The sequence below is a fragment of the Lepidochelys olivacea genome (assembly GCF_965140295.1).
Source record: "Lepidochelys olivacea isolate rLepOli2 genome assembly, chromosome: 15".
Classification (NCBI taxonomy): Eukaryota; Metazoa; Chordata; order Testudines; family Cheloniidae; genus Lepidochelys; species Lepidochelys olivacea.
Window position 1 is genome coordinate 10,908,869 of NC_140425.1, and position 8,879 is coordinate 10,917,747.

The following is an 8,879-nucleotide window of genomic DNA, read 5'->3' on the forward strand; positions in this document are numbered from 1 at the left end:
CTTGTGGCACCTTAGAGACTAACCAATTTATTTGAGCATGAGCTTTCGTGGGCTACAGGTCACTTCATCGGATGCACTCTGTGCATCTCAAAGTGGTTTATATAGATTTTCCTTGCCCACAAAGTGAGAAACATCAGAGAGAGGTGCCTGCAGCTACCACTGCTTCAGTACATCACCTGCTTTTCCGAAGTCAAACTAGCCCAGGGAATTAGCATGCATCCTAGAGCCACCACATTAATTAAACTATTTGCTCCTTGATAAAATCAGTTTTGGGGACCTCGGTGTTCTCCTGTCCCCTGTCTCTCAGTCAGTGACCGTAAAGCTAAGTCGGCATGCTGATTACCTTCATAGTGGGTATCAAGAGTTTGGGGGTTGAAATTGCTGCATGCTCCCTGAACCAGGTGATTTAGGAAGCATCCTGCTGGGTAGAAGACTCGAGACCAGAGGTGGTCATGTTAGGGCTGTTGCTGCTGCTGAAGGCAGCTGTAAGAACATGTAACACAAGATGCCAACAGCATCTAGCTCAGAGACTGATGGGGCCCTTTCACGTATGGGATGTGAGTTACTGTGCTGTGAACAATGAGCGATGCTCCCTGGGACACTTTCACCTTCGTTCTCCAGCCTAATGGCCTTGTGTCCAAGGCACCTGACGGATTGCTCCTTCTTGGCTAGCCTTGGGCAAGTCACCTCGGACCAGAGTCTCCATTGCCCTGTACCTGGTGGGGTCACTTGGACCAACTTTGCACTGGTCTATCTCATTACCAGTCTGATTTTACACGGAGATAAGGGACTCCACAAGGTGCAAGGCAATGGAAAATCTGAGCCACAGGGTCACTGCGCCTCAGTTCCCCATACCCAAATGGCAATCATAGTGCTTTTCTCCCAACCTTTGTCTGTCTGTTTTGCCTAGTTAGACCGCAGGGTCCTTGGTGCAGGGACTGTCTTTCACTATGGTTCCTGTGGTCCTAAGGATGACCACATTTAAAAACAAAATCACTTGTTGCCCAGTTTACACTAGGTGCAAAGTCTTCTTTAAAACCACAGTAGTTAGCCAAAATGTTCTACAAACACAACCTGTTTTCCTAGCCAGGACATAGGCTAAGCAGAGGGGAGTGCTGTGGTTCTGGATCCCACAAGCAGCATAACCTTCTTCTGCCAGGGGTAGAGGTTAGAAACATTAAGTCTCTTCCAGGCTAGTTCAGAGTCCTGCTGTGCTAGGTTTCTGCAGACACACAAAGTAAAATCTACACACTCTCGGTTTTACCTTCTGCAAGGACGAAGCACTACCAGGCTCCTGCATTATTACCAATTACACGGTTGCCTCATTACGAGGCACCAGTTAAACAAAAGCTTGAAGAGCTTTCACTAGGTTCTACCTTCAAATAAACTTAAGATTTATCTTTGCAGCATGTTTTAGACCATCACAGATCTTACCTCCCCTATGTCCCCTCCTCAGACCCCCAAGCTGTCCTGCGTGCAAGCCATTGAATTCCATGTATTTGGCTCTTTCAGACACAGAAATGCACGACGACAGCCCCAACTCCCTTTGTAGAGCCCTCTGAACACTACGTGTCAGAGAAACACAGAACATCAAAGGGGCTAATTATCTTTAATACAGTGCCCACTAACACACACAAAACAACCTAAAAACAAAACCCTTTTAGGCAGGTGTGTGCGATTCTGATAGTTTTGGTTTTAAATTCCAGGTTCTTCTTTTCCTTGAGCTGCCCAGCCGAGAGCTGATGGGAGGGGATGATTGAGTTTGTTAATATCACCCATAATGAAGCAGCTTTATGAAAAAAAACAGGGAGTTGGGGAAAATAGGACAGAACAGGTTTAAAGCAGGTAATTTTCATAATTGAATGCAGGCGTTTTAGGGAGTGTTTGGCATCTTCCCTATTGAGAGACAAGTGAAAAGACCTGACATCATTGCTCTCGCCCCCACGGCACGTCAATGGGCAGCAGCATAACTGGCCTCTGCATCTAACCTGAAAGACAATATGTAAAAAAAAAAAGAGACAAATTCATGAATAATGGAAGGAGGCTGGAAAGGAACCAGGCAGCATGGTCCAGCAGACAGGCCACTCACCTGCGAGCCTGGAGACCTGGGCTCTGCTTCAAGTTCTTATTGACCTTCAGTGTCATTTTGGGCAAGTCACCTGACTTTGCTCTGTGCCTCAGTTTCCCCAGCTGTAGAATGGGAAGAACGACACCCTGTTTTTCCAAGTGCTTGGAGATCGATGGATTAAAGACACCAGATAAAAACTAGGTATGGCAGAAACCGTCACAGTGGACTGGCCTATTAATAGGATTCTTTGAAAATCCAATGTGAGGCCTGAAAGCAAACAAAAATAGATACACAAAAGGAATTGTGGAACTAACAGAGCATTTGCCTCTATCTTAGTATTCTCTCTGCCTGTGCATTGTATTCCTCTCCGCCACCCTTCATGTGATCTATTTACACGATAAGCTCTTTGGGACAAGGACAGTCTATTACCTAGCACAACAGGGCCCTGTTCTTGGATGGTGCCGAGGCACTACCGTCATAAAGAAGATGGGCCTAGAAGTCCTCAAAAGCCACTACTGGGCCATTGACCCATATGTTCTGTTAGCCAAAGCTGAAGCCAGGCTTTCCTTCTATAAGCAGAACTCCTAGCCTCTGAGCCGGATGCTTACAAAAACATGAGACAAAGCCAGTTTAACTGGCATGCTTGAGAAACTGAGCATGCGGCTCGTACACGGGGGCACATCCACCAGAGCAATGTCTGCCCCGAAACATGAGTGTGGTAGGGTCCCCAATCGACCACAGTGCCCCTGGCAGTTGACAGCTCCCTGCCAGAGCACCCCTGTGTACTGCGAGCTGGGCTTCCCATCAGTTGAGAGAGCATCAATTTCTAGAGTGAGATTGTTCCCCAGGCTTCGTCCGGTTCGTTCCACTGCAGAGCTGGTTTCCTCTCTCAGGCCACGGGTGCTCATTCAGAAACATGGCTGGATGCACAAGGGTTCCTGCCAAGGGGACAGAGTGGCTCCTCCGTCCTTCCCCCTGGGGTAGCACCTGTGCCAGTTACACTAGGTTCCAGGTAATAACCTGCCACATTGCAACAGGGATCTGCTAAGCCGTTTATTTAGATTTTCTGCTGAAGCTTTCTTCCCTCCACCTCCTCTCCCACCAGCCCTGCCTGCGAGCAACTGAGGCTTCTTATCGCTAGGTGCATCCATATACAAAGGGTCCCACGCCCCGGGCCCATACATCCAGCGTGGAGGAGACTCAAACTTAAGAGCCAGGAGGACTCCCACACATCAACCTGGTAGTCAGGTGCACCCAGAGTGGCAGACCTAGAAGGGTGGGTGGAGCAGAGAAAGCTCTCAAAGCATGGAGCAGCTCAGATGCCTTGGAGGTTGCTGCTGGCCCAGGTTCAGCAAGAGCCAGCGGCTGAGAGAGCTTCCCACGCGGCCAGCCTTTCTTTCATTGTGTTTCTTTCTGTAAGTGGGTGTAATGCCAGGTGTGACTTTCCTTTTGGGAACGCTGCCCCTGCAATCAGCATAAGTGTGACCTATTCAGTCACCCGCACTCAACAGGTGCCTGGCAGGTTTAAGCAAAGGAGACCCCTGGAGCTTTACCGAACAATCCACACACTCTTATCTGGCCAGAGTTATTGTCTCAGGCTGTGGAAAAAAAAGGGAACGGAAGAATTTATTTGCACAGAGACTAGAGGGATGTATGCTACAGGCCCGCCCAGGCTGCTCTGGACTCAGGGCCGACCCCCTGTTGACGTCAGAGGACACTGCCTGAACAAGGAGCAGAGGACCCGACCCTGCTGAAAGTTTGCAAAGCAAATGAATTTGTTTCCCTTTATGACTGGGGGTGAGGGCAGGGAACCAGGGTCCGCAGCATCCTAGTGGGCAGCGCCTACAGTCAGACTGGCCCATCTCCCCCTCCCAGCCACGCCAGCCCCTGAGGGCAATGTACAGTGTGCAAGCAGCAGAGCGTGTCCAGGCCCATCCTGTGCCTCGAGGCAGCATCTCCAGCAGAACCGGAACAGATAGGACCCCAGCCAGGGGGGCCAGGCAGACGCACCGCAGGACGTAGGCAGGGCCTCATCTTTTCCCTTGGTATCCGACTTCATCACGTGGTCCCTGAACGCCCAGCCAGCATTGTACAACAACTAGGCTCTGCACATTACCGGGCCAGATGCCGATGCCTTTACCCACTGCCCAACAGCACATTGCTCCACGACCAGTTCCAGGCCAGTCGATGGGAACCCCGGCCGTTAGAATATGGCCCTTTGTTATTAGCAGCGTTGACTGAAGTACAATCATGGGCTCAAATCAAGCACTCCCAACACTCGGGATCTGAACCCGGCCTCCCGGGAATTCCCATCTCTCCTGGGATGGGCCATCAGCAGACGCTGCGCTTGCTCTTTGCTAGTAGACTCAGGTGGGCAAATCTCACACGATCGGTTTCCTGGAACTGCCGGGTGGGAGGGCCTGGCTACCCTGCGAGTGAAGGTAGCACAGGTAGGCATACCCATGCCAGCTTCAATCTCACTAGCACAGATAACAGTGTAGGGATGGCAGCACGGGTTAGCAACTAGGGTACAAACCCACCAGAGAACCTGGGCGTATTTTCTGGTGGCTAGCCGGGCTGTCATGCCTGCTCTTCTATTGTTACCCACGCTAGCTAGATGAATGCTAGCACAGGGATGCCTGCCTTCTGGACAACAGTCACACCTTGCCTTGCACTGCGGATGTGCCCTAAACCCTCTGCTTCTTCAGGTACCTATCAGGTTAGGCCACTGCCAGATCTCAGGCTGTGAAGATCTGATCCAAAAGGCAGATCCTATGTGCCTATGGTTTAGAATCAAAACATCCCCTGTTTGGAGTTCTGGGAGCGTGAAAAGGAGTCAAAAGCGACCTCAGAGTTTTGCAGAAATAGACACAGTCGCTCCTGGGAAGAGAGTTTTCCTGAAGGCCACAGCCCCACGAGCAGTACTGCCCTGGGATTTACGTCCCGGAAAATAGCGAGAGTAATTGAAACGGGAGACGCTGCTCACAGCCTGTTCCCCTCAGCAGTCACAATGGCACCACCATTTTGGTGCCTACACACGCTTTAGCCACACACACTTTTACCTGCTCACACACCGGCGGAGGGAACTGGAAGGGACAGGTTTTCTGGGCGGGGGGGTGAGGTGGGGTGCGATGTCCATGCGTTCCTCCACAGAATTTTGAGGGAAGCAATAGGCACATGGGTTGTTGCTCTCCTTTACATAAGTGCCGGACTAGGCCAGGACATTTAAAGGGAGGACTACATTAACCCAGGACTGGGAATGATGAAAACTGGGGTTCTAATCTCATCTAGGCCACTCGGTCACTATGTGACCTTGCGCAAGTCACGGAATCGCTTTGTGCCTCCGTTCCCCCATGTGTAAAATGCTCACCAGGAGACAAGGTTAAACAGTTTCCACCTACGTTGTTTACGCCGCATACTCAACACCAAATGGCAGGATAAAGTCACCAACGCAGAGGTTCTTCAAAGGGCAAATTTAGCACGTGTGAGAGCCCCCACGCAAGCAAAGACATCTGAGTAGGTTGGCAGATGGATGCGTACCCAAGGACATGCTGTATGGGGAGCTATCAGAGGGAACAAGAACAACAGGACATCCCAAGCTTTGCTATAAAGACACATGCAAGTGAGATATGAAGGAATCTGGAATTGATCTTGACCATTGGGAAATCTTGGCAAGCGATCGTAACAAGTGGCACCATCATCTCCATCAGGGTATCAAAGTCCATGACAGGAGCTTGAGGAGAAAAGAGCCTGTAGGAAGCAAGCAGCTCCCAACCAAGACAGACATTTGCAATAACTGCCAAAGATCATGCAACTCTCGGATTGGACTATTCAGTTACATGAGACATTGCAAACCATCTACATCGTAGGCTGCAGTTCCCACCGTCTCCCGCAGACAAAAGGATGTCAACAAAATGGGGAGACCACCACCTACCTCACAGGGATGTGTCCAGACTCACTTACTGTCTGTGAAGTGCTTTGAGATCCCTGGGTAAAAGGATGCCATAGAAATACTCGTTTATAAATACAGGTTTTTGTCCATGAAAATAGGTTTGTTGCAAACAGCGTGTGTCCGTATTTTGCAGGCCCCTTGGAGAGGCTGGCCTTCAGAGTCTCAGGTATCACAGTGACCTAGCGGATGTGAGGCCAGCCCCCATACTGGACAACACAGTTTCACCCTGACTATTGTACCACATTGCACAGGCCAAGGTAGCACCTCATCCATCCATCCTGCCCCCTCCCACTATCTCCCTGGCATAGTCCAGCAAAGTATCTCACAGCCTTGAGCAAGGAACGATTTCTCATTGGCCAAGCCAGCCAACAGAGCACCTGGCCCTGGGAATGGTTAGAGGTTGCAGGAGGTTCTCTCCCTGAATAAACATTGGCTTCCCCCCACCTCAATTCACAACCAGAGAGTGCTCCGAGCTTCATTTCCCATGGCACCAACTGGGCTGGTGGCATGGACCCAAATTGCAGTTTGCGTGATGAAAACAAGGCAGTGGGGGAAGTTCAGCACCAAATGAAGCCCGAACACCAAAACAGGAAGTGTTTGAATTAGGGATGGGGAGACTGTTTGTCTCATTCCAAACCCACCCAAACTTTACCGGTTGGAAAGCTTGACTTGCCCCCGGACATGATCCGTGCCTAGGAGAATGAGAAAAAGGAAGAGATTCCAAGGGGAAAAATAAAAAGGTGACATCTGCGTGGCATGCACTTGCTCCAGCCTACCTTCCAGAGGGCTCTGCTTATCCTGATAGGAACGAAACCAATAGCGTTCAACAGAAATCACTATAGAAACCGATAGTCTTTAACACACAATGGTCTCTTTTCTGCAGGCTTTTAGAACTATCCTACAACATGCTGTAGTAGGAATATTATTTGTATTGGCATAGCATCTCGGAGCCCTGGAGCCCTATGGTGCTAGGAGCTGTACAAACACAGAACAAAAGCCAGTTCCCTGCCCCAAAGAGTTTACAATCTGAATGACCGCCTGTGTTCTACAGAACTTTATCCTTCAGATGGTAGAACGGTTCTCCCTTTAGAAGGGTTTCAAAGAACAGCTGTGTGAACCCCGGACACAGTTTGTTCACCCACAGTGTAAAGCAGCCCTCAAAACACTGACATTCTCTTACTCAGGATCTCAAGCAGATGGCAAGAAGAGCAAGGAGAGGGATAGCTCAGTGGTTTGCACATTGTCCTGCTAAACCTCGGGTTGGGAGCTCAATCCTCAAGGGGGCCATTTAGGGATTGGGGGGACAAAAACTGGGGATTGGTCCTTCTTTGAGCAGGGGGTTGGACTAGATGACCTCTTGAGGTCCCTTCCAACCCTGATATACTATGACCCATAGCTTGGGTTAAATTACCTGCTGTCTCACCTAACTGCTGGCACCGTGGTTTAGTACCCAAGGATCTCTCTGGGGTGTGGTGGGAAGGAGCGGGAATGACAGCCAAAAGACAGACACCATCAGGCCTAACTTAACCTATTTGTACAGCACCTCACACAATCCAGTTCCAGTCCACTCCTGCGGCTCCTAGGCTCTACCGAAATACAAGCAAAAATATAAATAAATAATATGACCTTCAGACGCAAGCAGGGTAGTTGCTATGGAGAGCAATCCCCCCTCCCCCTGGACACACACAGGATTTATAACACAGAGAGTGCTGCGATTGCTGGCAAGCAGACAACTTGGGTGCAAAAGACCCTTGGCAGAGCCACCTGGGCTATTTTTAGAAATTAAACACGCAGACAGTTTGCTGTCTGCCCAGAGAGAACAAACAACCCAGCACACAAACCTAGACACTAGCAAAGCCCAAACTTGAAGGGAAATCACGTAGTGAAGGTCTCAGACTTTGTCAGTTTCCACCACTTGGCTGTCCTGTCTTTCTCCGAGGAGCACGGCGAGCAATGCCCTTACCAAGCTCCTAAAACCGAGGAGCCTCGCTGGCACAGAGGAAGCCCCATAGAGCACCGTGGATTCTTCTTCCCTCCTGGCACTTTGGGGGAAGTTGGGGAGAGACTGGAACTTCACCAAACCAGCGCACTGGCCACACATGGAGGGACCACCTCAGTGCCCCAGCCAACGCCCAGCCTGAGCTGGGGACTTGCTCCTAGGAATGGAACGAAGCCTTTCACCCAGGGCATTCGAGCCTGCCATAGACCGTCTAACCCGTGCCGAGCCGGGGAAGCCCACGCAGCTCCAGGTAATGGGATTGTAAAATACTGGCAGAGAGCGTACTCACTCGGCTTGCCCTTCTGTAGCAGCGCTCCAGTCCAGCCATCTCCTCTCGCATTCCCTTTCAGTCTAACCCCGGCTCTAGTAGTGCCTTTCCCATCTGGAGACTAAGTGGTAATTAATCAGCAGGAGCCCTCACCAGCCTCGCTGCCTGTGTTACTCTGAATGAAGTAGGATTAATTGACACCACCTGGGAACAGCGACCTGTGCCTTCACCCTGCTAGCCAGCATTGCTGGCTCCAGAGGCTGCCCGGGGACGGGTGTGCTGCCCACCCCCAGCTCGGATTGTTCTTTTTTTGGCCTGGCTTTTATTATGCACTCCCACTGGGTTAAGGAAAGGCTCTGGGTTTCTCTTGCTTCACCGGGACCTGTCCACCATTACCTTTAGTTCGGAGGGTTTTCCAGATCAGATCTTGACACATTTTATACAAATGTGCCTCTTCCTTGCCCCGCCTCGGATGCTGCTGGCCCTCCCACAGCTTGATCTTTCTTGTGCATTTCCAGAAAGGCTTGACCTTCGAAAGCAGATCCCAGCAAGTGATTCTTCAATGCCCGGTGATGTGCTAAAGGAACCAGCA

General features: G+C 50.5%; 1 long non-coding RNA gene across 1 annotated transcript; it reads right to left on the minus strand.

Moving 5' to 3' along the window:
* Nucleotides 1–1,623: 1,623 nt before the first annotated feature.
* LOC311531539 lies at nt 1,624–8,369 on the minus strand. The gene is made up of 3 exons (XR_014714235.1): nt 8,309–8,369; nt 2,090–2,190; nt 1,624–1,988 (listed from the first exon to the last, which is right to left on the minus strand). It is a non-coding gene; the product is annotated as an uncharacterized lncRNA (long non-coding RNA).
* Between the last annotated feature and the right edge of the window lie 510 nt (nt 8,370–8,879).